Source organism: Passer domesticus, chromosome 1, assembly GCF_036417665.1.
Source record: "Passer domesticus isolate bPasDom1 chromosome 1, bPasDom1.hap1, whole genome shotgun sequence".
Lineage (NCBI taxonomy): Eukaryota > Metazoa > Chordata > Aves > Passeriformes > Passeridae > Passer > Passer domesticus.
In genome coordinates, this window is record NC_087474.1 from 131,315,112 (window position 1) to 131,340,410 (window position 25,299).

The following is a 25,299-nucleotide window of genomic DNA, read 5'->3' on the forward strand; positions in this document are numbered from 1 at the left end:
CAGTGAGCTCTGCAGCCATCTCATTGACCTCCTTGAAGTCCAAGCATATAATCTCTGTGACACCAGCACTGCTGCCAAGCTCATATTTAAGTGGTGCAGCTAACCAAGTCTTTGAAAGGATTGTTTTTAAATATACTGAGAGACAAGGACCTTCAATTCTGCAAAAAGTAATTTTATAAATAGGATTTATGGTTCCTAAGGCTATAAAGAAAATAATAAAATTGCACTGATTAATGTTTGGGACTGTATAAACAAACACTTATTTTAGATATTAACAAATTAATAGCTTATTCATACACACTGTTGACCTATATGTGAAGTATTACATTAATGCAGTTTAAAATGCCTGAGAGATTAAAAATTACTAAAAGGTTAAGCCTCTGAAATATTATTAATAGGAAAAGATTGACTATAACTAAAATAAGAATAATCTGCACAATAAATTATTGGAATACACAAACTAGTTTTATCTAGTTGTATGTTTTGTGGGTGGAAGGTTGCTTAAGTTGAGAAGAAAAAATTCTAGAAAAGTATTTAAATCTAAATATAGACTCAATGTCTATTTCAACATAGATGTTGCATTTTCAAATATGCTTGACTGCATAGAGTTTTGCTGCAAGAAATAGTGAAGATAGATGAAGTCTGTAGCTTTCCAACTCCTTGTTAGCACAACTCCGACATATGATATTGTAACAGTAATATGATACAAAGGACTTCTGATTAAGTTCCTGGCTACAAGAGCTGAATCAAGTAAGGAAAAAGCTATATGCAAGTTGCTTATTCCACTTAGAGAGTTTTGGCAACTGACTATGCTAAGACAGTGTTTCTCTCTTAAAAAGAAAAAAAGAAAAAAAAAGACACAGTTTGGAGAAGCAAATTTCAAATGGAAGGAGTTCCTGGAATTCATGAATTTAGAAAGATAAGATTGTAAAATAACAGAGGAGAAGGTGTTTGTCTGACCAATGTAGATGTAAACAAGACATGAGTTTTGAGTAGAAGGAGAGAGGAAGAAAACTATAAAGAAAATGGACCCTTGAATGGCTGCAGTATATTATATCCCTGCTCAAGTACCTTTTCTACTGTCACTTTTTATCTACTTTATATCCGTTCTTTGTCCAACTTTTCCACACCCTCTTACCATAAATGTCAGTTTTCCTTTAGGTGTATCTTTTACCCTGCAAATTCCATCTGAATCTCTGTGTTTACATACCTGTCTTTCAAGTGTGAATGCTATTTCTTTTTCTAGCTTTATCTTCCACCTCTTGTTTTTATTAGTACCTACTTTGCAACCTAGGTGACCTTGCTTTTCATCACATTATTTCTACACCTAATGCTTTGGTTGCCCTTAGTGCTCACCTTTATGTAGAAATTCACAGCTCTCCCTGTATGCGTTCATAAAGAGAGGAAAAACAGTAGGTGAAAAGTTCATCAAAAACAAATATTGAAATTCCTGAGTGTAGTAGAATTGAAATTTTAAAGGCTTTATTTATTTATTTATCATTAATTCAATTTCATTGTGGCATTTTTCCATGCTTTTTTACTTGCCTGCTACAGAAAAAAAATTATACAAAATTACAAAATTCCTCATGTTTTTGTCTTACTCCTTTGACTTCTGCTTTTTTATCACAGAATGAGAAGGTTTTATGATGTCAGTATTGTAATTGATAACTAATCATTATTGATTCATTTCACATCTTTTCCTGGTTTATGAACAGAGGGTTCTGAGGTTTTTGAAGTTTAGCATTAAACATTAGTGGAACAGGATTTATTTTTTCTGGACAATTCCAGTTGCAGATACTGAATCCAACATATAAACTAGGTCTTCTTTCATCTCATATTAGTGAGTTTCTTTGTATTTTGGGATTCATTCCTTTATTAGCAGCAACATTCAGAAGATGCAAATGCATTGATGAATAGTAGAGGTAAATATAAAATACATCTCATATACTATAGCTATTTTCTTTGATAGATGTTTCAACCTGCACATATGTATATTTAAGAATCTGTAGACTTTGGAAAGCATACCTGGATGTACAGCTTATTTTTTTGAATCCCTGTTCCTTTCTTTAAAAAGTTTACTTGAATTACCTTGCTGGCTCTGTGTCCTGAAGCAGTTCAGAAATGATTACCCACAGTGACACACTTGGTGCATTGCTTTACACAGAGTGACTTTCAGCCTAAGAAATGTTTGTGAGACTTCTACCACCCAAACCAAAATGATCAATTGTTTTATACTGGTTCAGTTTTCAGCTTCATTTCTTTCTTAAGTCAGCTGAGGGATATTTCTGCATTACCAGAAGATGCCATTTCAGTTTGCATCTTAAACTATACTTTGTCCCCAGATGATATTGTAAAATGAATTGCATTCAGGCAGAGGCTTCTCAAGCACAACTGCTTCATTTAGCAGCAGCATATAAGCATTCAACTCCCAATCCCTGGAGTTCTCCCTTTGCTAACTGTTACAGCATCAGACTTAAAATGGCAAGGTGTTTTGGAGAATGCAGTTTTTCTGAGCCAATTAACTTATATTGTGAACTATGAACTTTTTTCTGTTTTAAATACAGCAACCAAGAAACCTAAAGAAATCAGAGAAAGTCTTTTGTTCACTTCTCAGATAAGAATAAAAAAAATAAATTCAGGGTTTATCTGACACTGGGTAATTTCAAAAGGAGCAGGAATCTCTGTCTTAATCTGTCTTCAAGAATTTGCTAACAAGTATAATCATACTTAGTCTTTCAAATGCTAAAACAGGAATAGAAAAATCCATATTGATGCAAACTTCTGTGAAATTCTACTATTCTAAAAATCTTTATGGGAGGACTAAGAACTGATATGCTGTGCACTAAATTTTAAAATTATGGAGTATAAACTGCTTGTTTTATCTGAGTGCTTTCAAGGAATTCATGGATACTGTTGCACGAGGGCTCTCTCATCTAGGGAAATCTTGTCAGGAATTTATTGATAAGGAAGAAAGATTAATTACGTGTTCAAGTAAACCAGGCTCTGTGTCAGAAGAGAATTCTCCTTCTTTGCCTTGAGAGAACCATTGTTTTCTCCTGAAATTGGCTGGATTTGCAATGAGGTTGTACCCACATGATTTTGAACACTCCTCATTTTGCTCTGTTTTCTGTAAATTCATTTTTTCTTTCATTCTCTGTCCTGAGAAGACTCGAGGAAGAACTTAACCGTGTTAACTGAAGTAAACTACACTAGTAAGGGATTAGAGTTTTACTCTGTTTGTTTTGAGATAGTAGAAAATAGCTAGTAATGAAGTGAAGACAGATTAAAATAAGACATTCATTTACTCGAGTAATCAGCCTCCCTGAAAAACTGGAAACAGATGACAGGAGTGAATTTTAAAAATATCAGTAATTCTTTATATTAGAAATTTTACTGACCATTGTCTGGCATTGGGCATTATCTCCTGTGTGAGAGTGTATCGAGAAAAAATGCAGTCAGAGATAATTCATAATTTTCAGTCAGTTTTTGAATTTGGTTTTGTTATGCATGCAGTGGGATTTGCATGGATGGCTGATTATCTTTAAGTTTTTCATATTTTATAGATGTTGCAAAACCAGAAAAAAAATCCATCAGGGTCATATATGGGCTTTTGTGTTCTGGCAATTTGCATTTCTAAATTCTAACAGGAAAAAAAAAAGTGTTTGGTTTTTTTTTTTTTTTTTTTTTTAGGGGAATCCCAGTATCTAATGATGAACAAGCAAAGTAATTTCTGTGCTTCTCTTTAGGGCTCAGCTTTGCCACCTGTTTTGTTCAGTCTTGTGCAAGAAGGTGAAGTGCCTCAGTACGTTGCCATACACCAGGCTATGCTGTTTCCTTGTTGATTGGATGTGATATCAGTTCAGTGCATGATATTTTTCCAACTTACAGAGACAAGCATCAAGTGCAGTTAAGTTATCTAAAGCACATTTTAGGCTAGATAAATATGTATAAAGATAGGGCTACTTTGAAATTTAGCCAATAAAATGTTTTCATCCTCAAGTAAAACCATGGTCTTTTCATTCACAAGAATGGCAAGAGATCTGCTTTGCTCTTTGGGCAAGAAGATTCAGGAGTACCTGAAATTCCTTTTTCATCTGCAATTTTTTTTTCTGTTCTAGCTCTTTTTGTCAGTGCTGAAATTTCCTTCCATCTAACAGATCCATTCCTAGGTTTCTAAACCTTTGGAACATTTAAATCTCTACACCTGACAAGAATCTTCTTCAGTCACCATATTTTGGTGTAGCAGGAGAAGCTATTTAGCAAACCATTTTGAATATAAGAGAACTAAAATATTGTATCCTTCAGTATCATGGTCAAGATTTTAAAACTAACACAAATTCTATCTATTGAGACTAAAAACTAATACAGAATAAAAAAATTAGAATGTAAAAACAGCAAAGTGAAAAATGAATAGATAAAGAATACAGAAAAAAACCCAGACAAAACCTCACAAAATGTTGAAAACTTTTTTATAACTCATTTTCACATATTCAATTTTTTTTAGAAGGAATCAAGGTTTTTCACGTCAGTCTTCTTTTTATGTTGTTAGTTTTCAGAAATACATTTACAATAATTACCCACAAACACTGATTTACAAGGATGTCCCTTGGCTTATTGAAACAAAGTGGTGAATAAGGAGATTAACAGTGTAATACTCTATACACATACGCCTCTGTAGAAGGCCAAGGTTCTTTTCAAGCATATGGTTGTGAAGTTGAATGCTGAAAGTCAAGCTATATTTCTTTACAGATAACAGAGTTTATCAAAGTGACTGGAGAGTCAATAATCATGAGAGGTCCTTTGCTTGTAAAAAAGTTCCATTCTACCATATGCAGTTCCTCAACTGACCTCTTGGCCAAAAACAACAATTAAATGGTGTATCTCCTGCACAGAATAGGTGAGAACAGTGTCTTCTACGCTAGCAAAAATAGAAACAAGTTTCTTGCAGATTTGTGCATAGCTTTGTGTTGTCTTCTGTCTTTCCTATCTTCTTTATGTTCCCAGAATTTTGAGTCGTCTGCCTAAACTGGTAGGTTCTGCTTTTTCTCTCATCCTGCAGCTCAGGAATTTCTTGAGGAATGTTTTTAGAGACCCTACTATCAAGTGGGATTAAAAATTAGATCAATATATATTAGTGATTCTCCTTTAAAAATGTTCTTCCTTTTTCCTATAAAAACTTGTTTTCTTCTTGTTAGTACAGGTGCTAAGAGGTGAACAAGTTCAACAATATGAGAGATGATGCTTATTGCTTCTGTTTTTCAGAGGTAGAATCTCTCTTCTAATGCATCTCCTAAATTTATATCCTTTCCTCTGTAGCCAGTAAATTGAGCTTCCAATTTTCTTTCCTAAGCTTGAGACCTCTGAAATAAGCATTTACCTTTCATATGTTCAAAGTCAGAGACATTCATAGTATTCACAGGTCCACAGGCATCATGAAATTTCCTGTGCTTTTCATTTTATAAATTTAGCCGTATCTACTCAATGGCTGTCCAAATGGATAGTGGCCTGAATTGAGTTTCACTATGTAACTGTTGAAATAAATCCTCCTAATAGAATCAGGGCATAATCCACCAGAAATCAGACAATATTGCTGGCATTGTTCAGAAACTTTTTCTCCATTTACTGTCATACCACCATTGAATGCAATATTGTTTTGGGTTGCTGAAGGCAAATGTGGTTCTACATTTGCTGATGGCTTAAACTGCTCCAACACTGCTCTGCTAGGTGGTTGACAAAACATTTTATTTGAGTTATTTAAAGTGTGAATGTACATTTAAGTTATCAATAGAAGAAAGAGATGTTACATATTGGTAAAGGATAACGTTTGAGATTTTGAGTCAAAAATAACAAGTTTTTAAGTTACTTTTCTCTATCAAAACTCTTTGTTGTTTCTAGATGTACATTCCATTAGATGAACAGGAATAGGAATTCTATTACCTAATCTGGATGCTGGGCACGAGCAATTGAAGAGTCCCATGTGAGGAGGAAAAGGAAAAGAGGGGTGTCTACAAGTACCAAAATGGCACTGCTAGCCTCATGTTAATGTCTATGTGGTTGTTTAAAATCTACTTATTTGTTTAAATACTGCTCTTATTGCTGATAAGCTCAATATCTTTTGTCTTTTATCTTCAAGCATAATATGTGCCTTTGCATTTTGAGAATTATGTTATGAGAAAGGGTTGTGTATGCTGAGTTATGAAGATGCACTTGTTGCATCTGAGCAGTCAGCACAAGCATTAAAATTGACTAATCTGATTGCCTTCTATGTTGGAAGGATTGGTTACATGGGTCCATGTAATATAACTCAACTTAAATACAACTTATAACATCCTTTTCAATTGTATTTTTTATTTATAAGCCAAGATTAATGTGTTGGATGAATGAGTTGGTAGATGGATTGAAAAATGAGCAGGCATTTGGACTCTGAAGATAGTAATTAATGGCTCAGCTTCCAGATGACATCCAGTCAATACTGCTGCCTTTCTTATTCAGTTATTTTCATCAATGATGAAAATATTTCAAGATGATGAGATAGAATGGACCCTCAGCAAATTTTCATGAGGCAAAATTGGGAAGTTAAGTATAAGTGACACCGGATGGAAAACAATTGTGAAACAGAGGAGCTGGACCAACAGAAACCTAATAAATTTAGAAGGAGAAGTGCAAAAGCCCTGCACTTCAGAAAAATCCAGCTAAGTGCATGAGTAGAGTCTGGAAACTAACTGACTTGGTAGCAGCTCGGCTGGAAGGAGAGGTTATGGTGGGTTGCAGGTTGAGTATGAATGGAATGCTGTCACAAATAAGGCAAACTGGGCTACATTGGAGGGAATGTGGACAATATATCAAGGAAAGTTATTGTCCCTTCAAACTTCACATAAACTTTGTTTACATCCATCTTGCAGTTCAAGAAGGATGTTGGAAAACTTGAAAGAATCCAAGAGATGACTAACAAGAGTAGAGTCTGGGTTAACCATCTTCATGGTTAGAGACCTGAAGAACAGGGTCTTCAACTAGAGATTGCTTGACCTGTGAAAGAAAGGCTAAAGAGACTCTTAATAGTAGTCAGTGCAATTTGAAGATGCACTATGAGGATGGTGTACTACGAGGTACACTAACTCTCCTTTCTACCAGCCCTTGGTATATTAAAAGGCAAAAGTCACAAGTTTCAGCTTTGGCCTCAACATTAGAAGAAGTACTTCACTAGGAGGGTCATATAGCACTGGAACACTATGAAATTGAGTTATGAAATCTCCATCCTTGGGGTTTTTTCAGACTAGTGTAGAAAAAGCTAAAGTTGACCCAATATACTGTACTGGCTGGGGTCCTACTCTGAGTGAGTCTAATTGACCTATCGATATTCCTAGGATTCTATGCTTTGTTCTACTGAATAATTACATATTTCAGTGCTTCCTGTGCTCCGTATTGGGTGAAAAAACACAGTCGACGTCTGTATCCAATATGTTTATTACATATGTTGACATAATAGTATAGGGATTCAGTGATTAATTAAATGTTTCCTTTTCTTCTCATGACCGCTGGAAGACTTACATACTGAGAGAACAAACGTTTTAATGTCATAATCCCTGAAGAGTAGCAAGAAACATGTATTGTTATCTTCATTCTCCAGGACTCCTAACAATGTTTGTATAAATTAAAAACGGTTAATAGCAGAACACTGTAATTGATTAGCTTCTGTATGTTTACAGCTCTCTTTAATTGCTTAAAAATGCCATTTGTCAGCTTCATGTTCTATTGACAATGCTATTGATTTATCTGATTTGGGCTTTGTCTTGTCTCTCGTACATAAAACTCACATATGCAGTTCAAATGGGAAATGACTCTATTGATTTCCTTAACTTGAGCCCAAATGCTAAAGATTTTTGGATAAGCTTTCTCATTATTTAAGCCAAAATCAATAAAAGAGAGCATCTTTTAATGAAAGAGCAGTTTGAGCAACGTACTTCAGAAATGGGGTCCTGTTCATCCTTTGCTTTACAAATCGATCTCTTTGGTTCCCTAAGTGAGGTCCAATTGGTTGACATTGTGGTTTGTCTTTGTGTGTAAACTTGCAGCTTCAGAGAGGAGAAGATGAGCTACAGAGACAGCAGAAGAAAACACTTTCTCTGCAACAGGAAAAGGATGATCATCTTTTTGAGGTACCACACTGTATGTTGTGCGTTCCGTAAAATTCTTGCTTCTTATGGCTGTTTTAAAACTATATAATTCATGGGAGAAATAAGATGTTTTTCAACCCTATATCTTTGGTTTTTATTATTCATTTGTGTATTGTTATTATGCTATTTAAAAATATTACATACTTAAATGATACAATATTACATACTTGAATGATACAGTTTGGACCAGTCTCCTTTTATGACTTTTCTGAGTAAAAGACTATCACAGACTACAATTCAATCACACTGTTTTGTTAACCTGTTAATTTGTTCTGGTTTTATTTCAGCTCCATCCTCGAGAAATTAGACTTAGCAGCTCCAGACTAAGCTGTGTAAAGTGAAATGTGAGATAAAAAATGAGGAGCGGAAGTTGAAGAGCTACAGAATGAACAGGATATATCCAGCTAGTTATATGGGCAGGCCAGATGTTCAGGTACTGTACTGAGATATCATTAACTGACCTGGACTACATAAATTAAGCTGATTATGCCTTGACTTAATTAACTGAGAATGACCTATTGACGTATAGGAAGAGCAAAATAGAGACTACATGCTGCACTCTGCTAAATTTATAGGTTTTCAATTAGTTCTATTATTGACCAAGACTACTTAAAAAAGGGGTTTACTTTTATGTTTTGTAGCAGGTTTTTAATTTGGTAAGTTATTTGAAAATGTTATGTTTGTATCTCTTGAATGATTAAAAAAATGATCCAGTGAAAATTATTTATTCAACTATACTCCTGGCTGACTAACACTTATATGTTTGTCTTTTAAACTGCTGTTATGGCTTATTACAAGTATTGATTAATAATGTCCAAAATATTGATACTCTCCAAATTTAAGTCATAATAGTTTTACAAATAATGCAACCAGGGTAATTGTTTAAAACAATATTTTAAAGGAATGCAAGGAAAATCTCCACAAAAATCTTATCTTATTATAAATGGAAACAGAGATTTTCTTTCAAAAATTTTACATTTACAGTGATTTTTAGTTAAGCTCCATACAACACCTGATAGCAATTTACTAAATGTATTAAATAATCTCAGTATATATATTTACATATTTTGTTCAGACAAAAATATGGATTTGTCTAATGTAGGGATTTTTATTATGCGGAATGATGGAGTAAATTAGAATTTAGTTACAAATCAACTTCCACTGTAGGCATGATTTCAAATAAACACACAATTAGAAATCAAACAGGAAAAAATATAGCTGCTAAATAGTAATACTACTACAAATGCTGGAGAAAGTAATAAATTTAAAAATATTAGCATGCAATAGTAGTTGGACTGTTACATCAGATTAATGATTTTAATGTAATGTTTCTATTTTAAAATAGGTATGTTTTGAAAAATAAGAAAATAATAAATCATCTTGCAGAGAAGCTTGTTTATTGGTATATCAAGTAAAACATACCATCACATATGTTTAGCTAAAAAGGCCATGGTTACTCATGTAAAGACCCTGGACACAGTTTTCTTTAGCTCATTCCTAAGTATAAATTTCTGGGAAAATGTACTTTCTTTACAGATACAGGTCATTTAAGGTACATATCTATGACCAAAGTTAATGTGAATTCTGCATTTTTTTAAAGTAATTGTATGCTAAAAGGTAGCTGTCTTTATAGGTGCAGTTCTCCTCAAGCTTAAAAAAAATTAAACATTGTAAATACATAAAATATATGTAGATTATGCTATGTATATATGTAGATTATAGTATGTAATAGTGTATTTTTGAGATTTGTGGTTAAACCTGCCCTTTGTAATTCAGCAATGATATATCTCCTGATGTTTTCCTAGTCTACACTGAAAACCTCTGTACATATGCAGCTCTTTACTCTTCCTTCAAATGTGGTCCATAAACCTTTGGTTTGTACTGGTCATATATGGAACACAAAATGCATCATGGAAATGTGATCCAGATCCTCGAGTTCACTACAGTTAGACTATATATCTGATGTTCAGCTGCTGTCCACCTTCTTTGGCTGCTACTGACCAGTCAAGCCAAGTCTCTGTTTTGTCCTCCTTATTGACATGTGTGTTAGCACATGCAACTTGTTACTCGGCTATATGATAATTTTCATAGTTGCTATGTTGTCTTGTTTACTAGCTAATTTATTGGTTTTGGTAAATGGTTTATGAGCTCCACCAGTTGCCTAAATCCTGTGTGTGTCTCAGTGTTTTATCTGTATTTTCTACCAGTTAATTGGAATTAGTGCCTTGTACCTCAGGACTTCCCCTCTTACCCCATCTCTGTATTTATCCTCCCCCTGTTGACATTTGCCTAGGCCTTTGCCTTTTTTTCTCTCTATCCTAGCTGTCATTGCCATTTCTAATTATCTGATTCACTTTTTAAGCCTCATATCTACCATTTAGATCTCTTTCATTAGCCGGTCTTATTCTGTGGATTCTTCATACATTCTGACAGGATGGTCAGAAATGACACTTTTCTGCTATGTGATTTTTCTGTCCCTTTTATCTTTTCACTGATTTGAAGCAGCTCATTCCTGGGGTGCATCAGGCATAGCATCGCAGCCGTGGAAGGAAGGGAGTTGTCCCCCTCTGATCTGCACTGGTGCAATCTCACCTTGAGTCCTGTGTGCAGTTTAGGTCATCACAATATAAAGAAAATATTAGACTGTCCCCTCCAAAGAAGAAACACAAGCATGCTTAAGGGCCTTGTGGAGAAGCAATATGAGGAGAAGCTGGTCTGTTCTTCCTGGAGAAGAGGAGACTTACGGGAGACCTCAGTTCAGTCTACAACTTCCTCATGAGGGGAAGAGGAGGGGCAGAAACTGCTCTCTTCTCTGTGGTGACCAGTGACAGGACTCAAGGGAATGGCCTGAAACTGTGCCAGGGAGTATTTGGGTTGGATATTAGGAAAAGGTTTTTGACACAGGGGGTGGTTGGGCACTGGAACAGGCTCCCCAGGGAAGTGGTCATAGCACCAAGCCTTCAAGAAGCAATTGGACAGTGCTGTCAGGTACATGGTGTGACTCTTGGATATACTTGTGGGTCCCTTCCACCTCAGCATATTCCATGATTCTGTGTTTCTGTGATCTCATACATGTTGATTGTTTTCTCTGGCATCACAAACTCTTATTCACCCACTCACCACCTCAAGTTATCTTGTTTGCTTCCTTAACTACTTTTCCCAGTTGCCTGAGGAATCTACAAATGTTCATGACTCTTAATCTCTTTCCTCCTTTACTACCATAGTTTCACTGAATAAACATTTCCAACTAAGATAGTAAGACCATTTACTTCTTGCATCATTTCAGCCATGCCACTTTTTATTCTTCTAATGTCTCGTGAATGATTTTTTTTTAACCCTTATTGGTTTTTCTCATTTCTAACACTTGTCATTTACTATGTCACATATTTCAAATTCCTCCTTTTTTTCTGTGTTGTGAAATTACTTTTTCTCCTCCTTCATTAGCTGTCTTTATACTTTTTATCTGTTACAATTCTGAAACATGCAGTATTCTTCTTGGATTTATATTTTTCTTAAACTTGTTCCTCTTAGTCCATTTTATGGTGTTCTTCAGATAAATTGACCAGCCAGTGATTGCTAAATTTTGTATCACTGGAACAAAGCTGATGAATGACTCTTTCCTCTTCTTCTTGTTTCCCTGAAAAGAATCCAGACCTTTGCACAGGGTGTAACAATCAAGTTTAACAGCTTGCATATTTATGTTGTCATATTCTAATTACAGTGTTCAGTTCTCTCTTCTTCTGATTTATCACATTCACTTATGATTAACTTCAAATGGTGTTACAGATTAATTAGGTCAGGAATCATACCTTCTTTTCTACTTTTTTTTTTTTTTTAACTGGCCCAGCATCAAAGGCTGCACTTTTTTTATAAATGTAAAGGTAATAGGGTCTGGTGTTTTTAGGGATTCTCATGTTATTTGTGCTTCCCCAACTTATTCTCAGAAATTGTTCAGGAATTTGTATCGGTTTAAGCTCTTTTCCAATAGGCAATACACGTTTCCAATCATGGATGCTGACTGATCCATGACCACTGGCCTCAGTGACAAAGAGTCATTCCTAGCACATTTAGTTTACTGGCATGGATGAAGTCTATCTTGGTCCTGGCTGACTTTCAATTGCTACATTTGTACAAAAATAATAGTTCCTCTAATAATTGCAATAATTTAGGCTGAGAGAAGATGAAATGGAATTTTAGTATTATTTTCATAAACTAAGAATAAGTCTGACCATAAGTCATCTTAAATGACAAAGAAGTTTCGATCTGTGTAGCACACGTAGCATGTTTTTCAGAGAATGATACATTATTATTTATGCCTAGGTATTTGCATACCTGTCATAAATTGAGGACTGCTGCTAAAATGCCTTTTCTAGCACAGTTTTGACACATAAGCTAAAGTAATCAGAATTCTGCAGCTGTCCTTGGAGGATATTTAAGCATCACAGGCAGTTGTGAGTATAGGTATTCATACTGAATGACAAAGGTATTATTTATTCATTCTACAAAGCTCTCAGACCTGTATCACCCTGCTGCCTGGGTTGTAGTTCTTGGATTGTAGATTTCTCAAAGAGGCACACGAAAGAAACTTGACTTTGTGGGTTACAGCTTGTTAAGTCTGTTGTCTGCTCTGGAATATTTCTCTCAGTTTGGTAAGAGATAAGGAAATATGAGAAAGAAAAGATGTGTCAAAGGAAATTATTTGTGTCTTTTACTTTAATACTCTTTTCTTCAGTTCTCTGCCCTAATATCTTACTTTCTCTCCACAGACAGATGTGTTGCCATGTGCATTGCCCTTTTGACACCTCATTTCTCTATTTCTGAAAACCTTTCTCTGTAACTTAGGGTAGGTACTCTTCAGCCCAGTGTTTGATTCTGCAGCAAAGTTATTGGCAATACATCCGGGGCTTTATCATCTTTTTCCTAGCCTTCCTTTGGAACAGTTGCATCATCTTTGAGATGCCTAAGGTGTCAGGTTATGCACTTCTACACATCAAGCTCTCTATTTCACTATTCCTGTTTTCTTTACAGTGTTCTTTTTTATTTAATGTATTTTTCAAGCATTTTTCTTAAATGCAGTAAAGCAGGTGTAGTTGGACCTTAGCCCTAATGAATATACATGATTTTGCCTTGATAAGTGAACAGTTTCCCTCAAAGGTTTGCCCTCAAATATGCTACAGATACTCTCCTGAAATTCTCCAAAAAGAAATCAGATCAGATAAACTGAAATACCTCTACTTCGTGAATAGTTAAGGAAAATTTCACACCATAATTTGAACTCTGAATTTGCATTTCACTGATAGACTTTTTCTACTGACTATCTGCTGAATGGTATCTTAAATCATGGTTTTACAGGAATAGCATTCTTTGAATGCTTGTCCATGTATATATTCACATTCTGTGAGTTTGCACTGCAAATATGTTAAAACAACTTGGTCGTTCTTTATAACCTTTTAAACTACATAAAATACTAAAAAATTATGACTCGTACACAGCTTTTCTCCTTAGCAGTCCAGAAATGTTTAAAACATAGGTTTTGAAAAGGGGATGGAGAGAAACGTGGGTAGTGAATTTATAAATAAGCAACAATTGAATATCTGCAACAAGTATAATCTCTCAAGTACAACCTCTTCACAGGCGTGTTATCATGGTGCATTTTTCTTAGCTGTACTTTTCCTTTGTAGTGAAAGTTACCTGGAAGTGAATCTTGAAATATTCTTAAAAGAGCAGAACCACAGAACAGTTCCAAGAAGTGCATCCTCTGAATGTCTTATCCTGGAGAAGTAATGGATGGAACTGAATATGCAGTTCCAAGTTCCCACTCTGCCAGTCTCAATAATACTGGCAGTCTTCACTGAAATAAGCATTACATTAGCTACAGTTAGCATTCTGGCAGATTTCTCTTGCTGCAAATCATCATGTATTCTCTTTAGTTGGACAATATGTATCCAGACATGTTTGTGTAATTTGATTCTTCATAATCTTACCTGAAATAATTATTATTTTGTGCTACCTTACTTGTAATTTCATCATCATGCATGTTTCTTCCCTGTAACTTTTCCATAATAGTGAAAAGGTATGGGAGAGAAGAATCATTATTTTCATTTTAGCAATATAAACTTTCTATGCTTTCTGTGTGCTCTTCAATGTAATAATATCTTTCTGTACAAATCAGGGTATTTTATTTACTAATACTAAAAGATGTATAAAATTTTAAAGTGAGTATTAATATTTTGTGTGTTGCTTTATAAAAGTTGTATATACAGACACAAAGCTCTGATAAAATACTGATAAAACACCATCTGGTGAAAAATGACATGCGGTATAATTACAAGAGAATTAAACTGCAAAAAGGCTCACCTCTGTGCGTGTAATTACAAGAATTTTTGAGTTTCCAAGCCAAAGCTATTTCCATGGTTTTCGCTAGCATTCTTCATCAATTTACTTGGGTTACACCTCACTTATACAGTAATTGATAAAATGATTACAGACATCAGATACATGGATGGTAAGATGGAGATCTTAACCATTGCTTGAATAAAAATATTAAGAAAAGGTTTTGAGTTCTCTTGCAAAATTATGAAAATACTACTGCAATGTATTTTGTTTGGATGGGTTGAAGATAATTGTCTTTTAGCAGTCTGTATATGAAGCTATGTTTTATGTTGGTGACCAAATTAGAGTTGACAACACAGTGAGATTTTAGCTGTTGCTGAACGGTGCTTCCACAACGTGTTCTCTGTTTCCCACTCTGGCTCTTCAGGGAGCAGTCTGTGGATGTGGGAAGGGAGACAGCCAGGACATTCATTTTTTAAGACAGCTCTAGGTAGCCACAAGCCATGATCTGTTTTCACTAGGGGAAAATGGAAGAAGAAAAACAGAGCCTGCTTCCTAGCTCTGCAGGAACAGCAAACAAATTAGGAATGATGGAATGAAGTACCTAAAAAGACAAGTAGACACTGACTAGTTTCAGTGTATTTTCAAGTTTTAAATTTGGCAAAAATTATAGGGTGTAAAGAAATGGAAGAATTTAGATAGAAATTCTAGATTTTTGTTCACTGAGATTAAAGGTGAGTCCAGCTTGCACTGAGTACTTCTGAGGTTGAGACAAGACATGGAAAATGCAAAAAGCAGGACAAAGGCTGATTATAATAATTGTAAATAATATGGGATTGAAAGGAGTTTCTTGCCTAGATAGAAAATAAGTGTCCTTAGATTTACCGGCAATGGGAGAAATTAGTTACTTAATGAGAGATGAAGAAGAAAGTGAAGTAACAAAAGAAGAAGAAAAGGAAGATTACTAATATTTTATACCTCATTTCCTACAAAATTTAGTAATATATTATAATTTTTCCAACCTGTCCTCTAGAGATTTCAAAAATCAAAACTAAAATCCAAATCTCAAAGACAATTTTATAAGTTTGTGAAAAAAACTAGCTACATAGTAAAAACTGAGACTACCACTCCTCTTGAAAGGTGGGGCTGGGTTGTGTGGCTGAAAGCTAATCAAATCAAACACAGGGCCTGGTGATGCTCAGAGGAGCAATGTGAAAGGTAGAGAAAGAAGCCTTTGCAAATTAATGGAGCACACTGAACTGGCTGCTCCTCATACCCTCTGAAGAGAACATTTAGCCTGTTGCCCTTGATATAACATCCACCAGCAGCAAAGAAATAGAATATTTAGGGTTGGAAGGGACTTGTAAAGATCACCTCAGCACTAGGTTCAACAGAGAGAAAAGAAAACTAAGAATCATATGTACAGTTTTCTGGCTGAGCTCTGTGCTTTTTCACTTCCGTGTATTCTGCAGTTTTATTAAATCCTTTTCCTAATCCTAGTACGTGGGCAAGCTCTCTGTCATGTACATTTAAATGGTAACAAACTGCAAATTGGACAAACAGATGAGTAGGATAAGATGAGAGAAAGAATGAGTTGAGACAACATAGTCTGGAGGCTGCCTGTGTCTGCCTGTCAAAAAGAGGATAGACCAGGATCTGGGAACCTCACTTTGACTATCATAGGCCTGAAGTTGGAGAGCCTGTAATGTGTGTGAGTGCATGCAAGATTGCTGTCAGGCTTCAGTCAGACAAGCTAATGGGTAGGGAGAGAGGTCAGAGTGCCAGCCTCCAGTGTAGGACCACAAGTCAGAGAGCTGAGGGTCCAGGGGCTGAGCAACTGAAGATCAGCATCTAGGGGCCAGCTAAGGGGCAATCCTGTGCTACATCTGTGTGTCAGACTTCAGTCTGGTCAGATGGAGGCAAAACAGAAAAATGGACTGTCTGTGCTGTTCACAACCACATGAAAGTTGTTTGTGTTGATGTGGGCCACAGTATGGGCCACATCACTTCTCACTGTGCAATCTGTGTGCTTGGCAATGTGTGTATTGTCTGCACTGTGTGTGTGTACCTGAGCACCTCTTGGCAACATACAACTTACCAAACTTCTACTGGCTGGACAGGAGATCTACAGCACTGGGAGCCTTGTTTCTGTGGGAATGGAACAAGGGAAGTTCTGAAGTCTGTCAGTGTCCTCTGCCTCTACCTGCAGTGTTGCACAGCTTGGGTAGCAGCTGCTGTCTGGCTCAGCATCAAATGCAGGGCTGTGACAGACTGGACCTTGCTGGTCTTTCCAGCTCAGTGAGTCAAAGAGATAAAGTCCATCCTTTTTTTGGACGTTAGGACATAATGCTCTGTCTTATTTGTGGCAGATGTTTGCTTAGGGTTTCTTTGTGTTTTGTTTTCTGTGTATGTGTTGTTTGTTTGTTGGCTTTTTTAAAAACCAGAATGATAGTGTCATGTCTGAACATCACAAAGAATTTAACTGCTATTTCATGAGTTGAATTAGAATCATAAGATCTTTTGGCTGGATGCAGCTTTTCTCTTTTTGTTGCTTTTATTGTATTTGGAGATCTGGAGTTCAGGTAACAGAGACAATACCCAGACATCACTAAATATCTTTTTTTTTAAATATAAGTATTCTAAATTTGTTTGTTATTACTTCCTGCATTTCACATTATACCTTTACATAAGCTAATATTTAAGCTTCAGCTAAGTTTAAAATTATGTATGCCTTGGAACTTTTTAGCAAGATAGGATGCTACCAGCTTTGGACTTCTATTAATTTCAGAAGTCAGTATTAGTGTTTGCTATTTTACAGAGGTTTTTTCAATGCTTATTTAGAACATGTTAATATAATTTTCCCATAAAGTGTACTGCAAAATGTTACTAATTGATGTGACATGTTTTAAGCTCTTGATTCTTTTTTAGAAGTGGTCATGGTATTGAAAAATTTCTTGTTTGCTCAGCTGTGGGTTTTAGCATCCTAAATGATTAGAGATAAAACAATCAAAACTGTAAAATCAGGCTTTGTTATACAACTCCATTAAGAATAAGCTCTCTTCATGGGAAAATTATATTGAAGCTTATTTAATTTAAACAGTGTGAAGAGTTGAGAAATGTGTCTTTTAATCCACAAAAAGTAATACTGTTTAAAGATTGTCTTAGAAATGTGCTGTAACTATAATGCCATGTTTTGTCAGAACTTGTTTTCAAAAGATTTTAATTTGAAAAGCATCAACATTTCTTAAACTTGGATGCATAAAACTAGTCTCTCAAGTGTATGTTAGATACATACAGCATGACTAAGAAAAATCCTTAATGATTAAATCTTCAGATTGAGCATCAATTATGTTTGAAGATAAATTACCCATTTGAAGGCACTAGCTGAGGAGTGTTTTATGCTGTGCTGGGTCACTCAGTATGTCAGCATCTTCTGAGAACAGACTCTTGAGACAAATACAATTGTAGCTATAACCAGTCTGCAGCACATATTCTTCACCAGAAAACCTTAGAGCTCCTACACAGACATGACACATTTTCTAAAAGTGAGAGAAAAATTAATATATCAAATAGAAAACAAAAGTTATTACAAAAAACAAACAAACAAACAATTTAAAAAATATATATATGTATAGCAAGAGATAAGGGCTTGGTTCATCAAATGGCAAAGAAAAACTTAAGAAAAGCTGGTGGATTTTTTCAACTTAGTGAATGTAATCAATGTTATCTGAACATATTTGCATACCATATGTGTGGACTGGTTGGGATGGTTGTCTCTGAAATTTTATTTTACAACCAGAATGTACTTCGTGCTCCTTGCATTCTTTGTCACTTCTAATATATTTGGCAATTCTTGAAATATTTGATGCTGCAAATACAACCTGTCATTTCAACAGATGGACAGATTGAATCTGTCAGACTGGTGGAATTTGCAGTAAATTCACTGCAGCACAAGTGAAACCATGAAAAATTTTATTGTCTTAAATAGCTGAATGTAAGTCATTGCTTTTCATCAAAACACTATCTGGCATTTAAGTACCAAAGAGGAAAGTTTATTTGTAAACAGTCCACACAGTAGATTCAGTTAGAATATTTACATTACTATAAATCAATTTTTAAGTATACAAATGAGAGCAGAAGTATTTTCAATCAAAACTGAGGGCTTTAAAAATGTTTGGCTCTAGCAATAGTCTTGAGAAAAACATGTTAAATAATGTGCTTCACAGAAAAATAAAGATTTTAGGAAGGCAAAAAAGCAGCTTTTTCTTGATTCCACTTATTTTGAAAATAGAATGCTGACTATTTCTAATAAAACTAATCAGAGACCTTTACAACAGGATCTGTTACGCAAACTTGAAACGCACTAGTGTATTCAGTCATTTAGTAGTTAGTCATTTAGGTATATAATTGTTATTTTCTGTCACTATCTTATCTAAAAGATGCTAATCACATATTTTTAGAGTAACATAGAATAAGTATGGCTGTTTTTTCTGAGCTATATTGCAATAAGTGATTGTTTTTTGTAGATAGACATTTCTTTCTTCTTGGTACTTAATATTGTTGTGCTCTGTAGCTTGCCACTCATTGACTGAGCACCTTTTCCTTGTGAGGGCAAACATGTTTCAGTGCCTGTTTTGCTTTGTTTAACCTAATAGTTAACTTTATTCCTATGCCTATATGAATACTAACACTGTAAAAAAAATAATTTTAATAGTCCTGTGAAGCAGACCACATAAACCAAGAACACCGATTTTCAGCAAAGGCCTGTGCTAATTTTTTATTAAGGGATACATTAAATATTGATACATCCAACCTCTGACTGAACCTTCAGAGTTGTCACATGTAGGGGTAGCTGAAGATTTATTATGCAATATAAAATTAGGTGTATACAATAAGTTTCATTATAAATGACCTTTGCAGAATGGAGATTGCTACAGAGAGTAGGTTCTTTTTCTGCACAACAGTAAAAGGATTCAAAAAAAGCAAGAATGAAAAAAAAAAGAAGCTGGAAATCCTAAAATGCAAAATATTCTCAAAGAAAATCCAAAATTGTTTCCTAATGAGAAAACATTCTAGAATGTCTGACTTTTCAGTGATGAAAAAATCAAACTGTGGTAAATGATAGACAAACATATTTTAGCAACATTTTTTTGACATATTACAGGTAGGAATAGTACAAAATGATGAGATGATAACTCTTAGCAACTTACATATTTATAATATATCAAGAAATGCGTATAAAGGTTTATTAAAAAGCTCACTACAAAAAGATTTCTCTTGTGTATATAATGTGTAAGTTAATGGAATAGTAAGGTACCTTGGTAGAAGTAAACATATATTAAGTAGTAAGGAATGATATATAATGATGGAAAGGTTAACCTATTTGTAGTGTGTTAAAACATTACTTATCTTTGTCTTTTCTGTTGCTCTGAATACAGAGCTGAAAGACCAAAAGATAATTGTTCATCAGCACAGGCAGCCTTCAGCAGACAATCAGAATGTGCTTACAGCTGAAGAAGCTCACAGGGGTAATGCCTTTCTCACTTTTAAATCTGATTTCACAGAAGGTGTGTCAAAACTTCAATACAGCTCAACCACAGAATAGGAGTGACAAAAGATCTCATAACAAACTTTCAGATGCAACATGCAAAGTACTTTGAAAAAGATGCTGTGTGTAAAGCCTAAATAAATTTTGACTTTGTTTTTGATGGTGGAATATGCATTAATTACACTGGAGTATATTTATATCTGGTGGGAAAAAAACCTCTAAGTAAAACCACAACTTTTTTTTTCCTGATAAGTTCACTGTAAAAATTTAATATTACTTTTATGAACTATTGCTTAGAATTATAAAGGAAGAGATGGCATTATGTAGCTCATGCTTATATTGAATAAAATTAATTGACTTGGCTGTAGAATTTGTTTACTTTTAAGTACAGAAAATGTGGCAATATGCGAGAATGGCATATTTTTCTCCTTTTAAAATCAAACTTGTTTTTAAGTAGACCAACAAAGTTGCCAGAATTGTATTATATTTAGAATAATTTATTTATATCATAGCACATAAAATTAAAAATACAATTAAAACTGTCAAACTGAGGCGATTTTACAAAATGGAGTCGGCATAGGTTCCTTTCCTTCTGTAAATTGGTAATTTTGAAGGCATTGGTAATGCCTTCACAGTAAGTAATGAACAAGTCATGTATCACTGGAATTGTGGATGGGGCTGTCTGCAGTCTTTGACAATCTTATGCCTACGACTTCCACTGTATCATGACAAGATAGTGGCAGACTTTCTAAATAATGCTCATTTTATATAGTGCAATATAATGCACTACTGCTACCTGTGGTGCATTTGGTTAAGGCATAGAAGCTTCTCTGGAAGATTGTAATTTTTTTTTTTTAATTTAATAAAAAATTTAAAAGTCAACTGCTTGTTGCATTCTGGCAATTGGATAGATGGAATAAATGTTCTAAACACTAAAGAAAACCTAATAGTTTTTAACTGGGTACCAATATCAACAGAAACTAGAAAATTAGGAAAAAAATATAGTTTTAATAAATAAAACCCATAGAGCTTAGGATCTTTGAATTGATGAACACGTGTCTTCAGTATATGTATTATGCATAGACTGCACCATCCAAGGTTATCAACTTCTGGGTAACTGTTTCACTGAGGGAACAGGGAAAAGGAAGTAACCTGAGTGCACACCTCTTCAGGGTGATTCTTAACTTACATTGGTTTTGTCTGCATAGAGTGTCTATGTACTATAATCTAGATCATAATGTCTCCAAACTTTCAATTGCTGTAAAGAATGAAAATTGTAAAAGTGCAAATTCATGAACTTCAGTTTTCAGCTGATAACTTCAAAACTTAATTTTTTTTTTTGCAGCTGATGAAAATATTATGGTTTGCGGTGTTTTTGTGGGTTTTTTTTCTTTGTTTGTTTGGTTTTTGTTTGTTTGGGGGTTTTTTGGGGTTTTTTTGGTTCTTTTCTTTTTTAACTATTTGGAATATTTCTACAGTGTTGCAATATGGGAGCTGCAACTACACATAAACATCTGGAGCAACAATTTCTTGTCTTCCAGATTGGCTCTTGATACACACTGGGAGAAATTTAATGGCTTAAATGAATCATGGCAGCAGCTACCACTGTCAGTGGCAGCAATGTAAACAGTATGCCCTACTTTACATTTGGAATAGAGCAGTCATTAAGTTCTTTCTAAATGTACTGCTGTATTAACAAGAAGTGGTTACACCTCTTGGATATATGAAGAGCATCTACTGTTTTGTTTCTCTCAGGAAAATGTGTTTTACTCTATGGTTGCTCAAATATTTAAGTGTCACCAAAATATTATTTTCCATTTTAAGATATCAGGATCAACAGATCAGTTTAAAACAAGAAACAAGAGATATCAGCTGAGCCATCTCTGCCTTATAAGTGAGAGTTTAGTGTCAGGAATTTTCTCTTTCCTTCAATATCCTGCCACATGCCAAGTGGTAATTTTTTCTCTGATTTTTTTTTTTTTCTGTATGGTCTGAGTAGCAGCAGCCAAGGAGAATGTTGGGAAACAGTCCTTTCAAAGCATGATGCAAGAACCACAGAATGGGTAAGGTTGTAAAGGACCACAGTGGGTTATCAGGCCCAGCCTCCCAACTCAAGCATGATCATCCCAGAGCAAAAGGGACAAGTTTGTGTCCAGATGGTTCTTGAATATCTCCAGTGGGGGAGACTCTGCACTCTCTCTGGACAATTTGCTCCAGTGCATGATCACCTGCACAGTAAAAAAGTTCTTCCTCGTATTCTGCTGAAAGTTCTGTGCCTCAGTTTCTGTCATTGCCTCTTGTCCTATTGCTTGAATCACTGAGCAAAGTTTGGCTCCATCTTCTTGGCATTTCCACATTAAAAACTTATAGATGTTGATGAAGTCCCTTCTCAGTCGTCTTCTTGCAATTATTTTGTACATTTTACTGCTATATGAAACATACGTGTAATATCCTACAGGTGTCATAATTAAAGGTACATTACTGCATGTAACAATACAGGAGTCTGAATGGTGCATAACTTGTGGATTATTATTTTCTGTATCTCAAAGACTGATTCATTATTTTCTTGTAGTGTTGCAGAATTTTGGGCTTTGAAATATGAATTTGGTGGTAAGGGAATTAATATCTTGTGATATAATCACTCAAGTGAGACTTTTCTATTCTTGTTTTGAAATAGGAAGCTTTTATTCTTGTTTTTATTCCTCTTGTATACCTGTAAAATAAATGGAGAAGGAAAGATAGAGTGGCTGTAGGGATCTGTACACAGGACAAAAGTTCCTTATATATTTGTGGGGAGAAAACAACCCCATATCTGCAATGGAGCTGAAAGGTCATTGCCAAGCTCTAGGTGACAGTCTTAATACAAGTGTAGTCATAGATCTATGTTCATATACATTTCTCAGCATCTTCCTACCACGAAAAAAGTGGCATATTCTTGTCCTTACAAGAGTAGAAAAAAAAAAGAAACTAATTTTAGGGCATTAAGACTGCAAACTATGTTACCAAATTCACTTGCTCCAGGATGGACGTGACAGATTGCCAGTCAAGGTCAAGATACAAATGCAAATATCTTTGCTTTTCTGCATCCTCATCAAGAAGCAAATGGCAGCTATAATTCCTAGCTTTTATATATTGTTTTTCCTCTATCAGGTTTCTTTTTAATCCATGCTCCTACACCCATTTAAAACCTTTCATCATAAATGTTATGGCTATTACATATTGCAGACAAAATGGATGTATGTGAAGAATGATATCAGAAATGCCATACCTCTTCAATACTGTGTTCTTGCACTTTTCGATTTACTCTTTTTGGACTCTTTGCTTTAGAAGGAAGAAGAGAATGATGGAGGTCTGGCTCAGTTTCAGTCAGCTAATTTAGTAACTAGGATGAAGAGGAGCCTATAATTCTAAAGTTTTCCTTTTTCTTTCAGGTCTTCCCTTTCCTTTTGAAATGTTAAAATTCTTTGGCAAAACTGTGACAAAATTGCCTCAATGGCAGCTACAATCCCTTGACATCAAGATTCTGGAAACACTCCTTGTGGATTTGGGATTTAGGAAGATGAGAGTTCTTTTACTTTTTGTAACTATTTCAGAATCCTTGAAAAAAGGATGAGATAATAGAATGGAAGCTACCTCACTGTGGCATCCCACAGTCTTGTTTTACTTTCTTAGAAAGTTGTACAGCAGATCACCCTTTATTTCTCTCAGATGTTTTGATTTGGGCTGTTATACTTTTAAGAAAAGTGACCATTGAAATTTACAGAGATTTTAATTAGCTCTCCTCAAATGTACTTCAACTTAAATAATCTCTTGAAGGAATCTATTCTAATTGATTTATGTATTTATGTATTTTGTAAAACTCTTGGGTTTTGCTAGTTTGGGTTTTTTGTAAGGAAAAAAATAAAAAATTGAATACACCCATTCACTCAATAGAGGGGAAGCTGCTGCAGCAGGTGTCCCCAGACCTAGACAGCAACAAGACTGAGCGCATATTTGCAATAGGCAGCTGAGCACATGTACACACTGGGCATACACATGTAGAAGTGGCTGGCCACACAGATCAATGAAGGAAGAAAACACTGAAACACTGCCTCACTCAAACACAAATAACACAAATAGCACCAAATGCCCTATCCTGTTTCTCTCTCTGACTGGCCAGGATCAAAGACAAGTAGTGGCAATTATACATATATATATATATATATATATATATATATATATATAGTGCAAATCCCTCCAGTCACAAGACCTTGCACATTGCCTGTGCAATCACGGTATGGGTGGAAATGTGCTCTATCATACAGTCTTATACAACTCTTGTCTTTTTAAAAAATATTAATAAATGATATGTTAATTTCTTGCTCTTGCTAAACAAAAGGGTATACAATGTGGAAGATGGGTTCCTATAAGTGTTCCTATAAACACTTCTTTCAGTGCTGCATTTATTGTGCTGAGTAGGTTTGCTGTTTACTTGTTAAATTTTAGGAAGAGGAGCTGACCAGATCTGAACTTTAAGTGTATCAGTCTCTGAAGAAAGCACAGATTCTGTTGATACATCTTTCTCTTGATAAATATTCAAATTTTGAATCTGTACTCTCATAGAAAATGGAGATTTCTTGAATGAATTTCATGATACATCCTTTCCTAGTTCCTGAAAGAGTCTATTTAATTTGCTGTCTAACCACCTCAGCAAAATAGCCCCCATTCTTTTTAGGACCAATAGTGTATATATATTTAATATTTCATGCTCATCTTTGCTTTGGTTGTCTTCAAGTATGATTACAGTCAGTGTGCTTTTTTGCCTAGTAGCAGATCACTGTTTTCCACACTGTTGGATTTCTCAGCTGTGATAATGAAATCAGCTCAATGTTTACAAGAAATGCTCCTTCACTTACTGTGTCTTCCTAGAAAAATGATGTCCCAAGTGTATGTAGTGGAATGGTGAGGTTATTTGGAAGAGAACTTCCTTATAAATATTGATCATCTCAATATTTTAGAGCCCTACTTTTGCATTTCAGGCAAAATGTTCTAATTTCATATCCAAAATTGTCACATACAATCAATGACAGATAACTAAGTAACCCTTTACAAAATCACCGCTGGTGTAGAGTTCATTAACAAACGGGCGGTCGGAGTTCTGCTCCATAGTGTTTTTGGTGATCTTATAGATCTACTTTCTTTCCAGCATGAAGAGAAGGCATTAGTTGTCCTTCCCTTTGCATGAGCATACGGGCTTTTTTGGGA

General features: G+C 35.0%; 1 long non-coding RNA gene across 2 annotated transcripts in view; it reads left to right on the forward strand.

Annotated features, from left to right (window-relative positions):
• The window catches only part of LOC135289563 (uncharacterized), a 30,481-nt gene that overhangs the window by 693 nt on the left and 4,489 nt on the right, over positions 1-25,299 (forward strand). The window contains exons 2-4 of one of the 2 annotated variants that reach the window (XR_010352305.1): positions 8,073-8,156; positions 8,462-8,607; positions 13,856-13,986. This is a non-coding gene — a long non-coding RNA (uncharacterized LOC135289563). Of the gene's footprint in view, positions 1-8,072; positions 8,157-8,461; positions 8,608-13,855; positions 13,987-25,299 lie in introns of those variants that run through there. The other variant, XR_010352310.1, reaches the window with a different exon arrangement.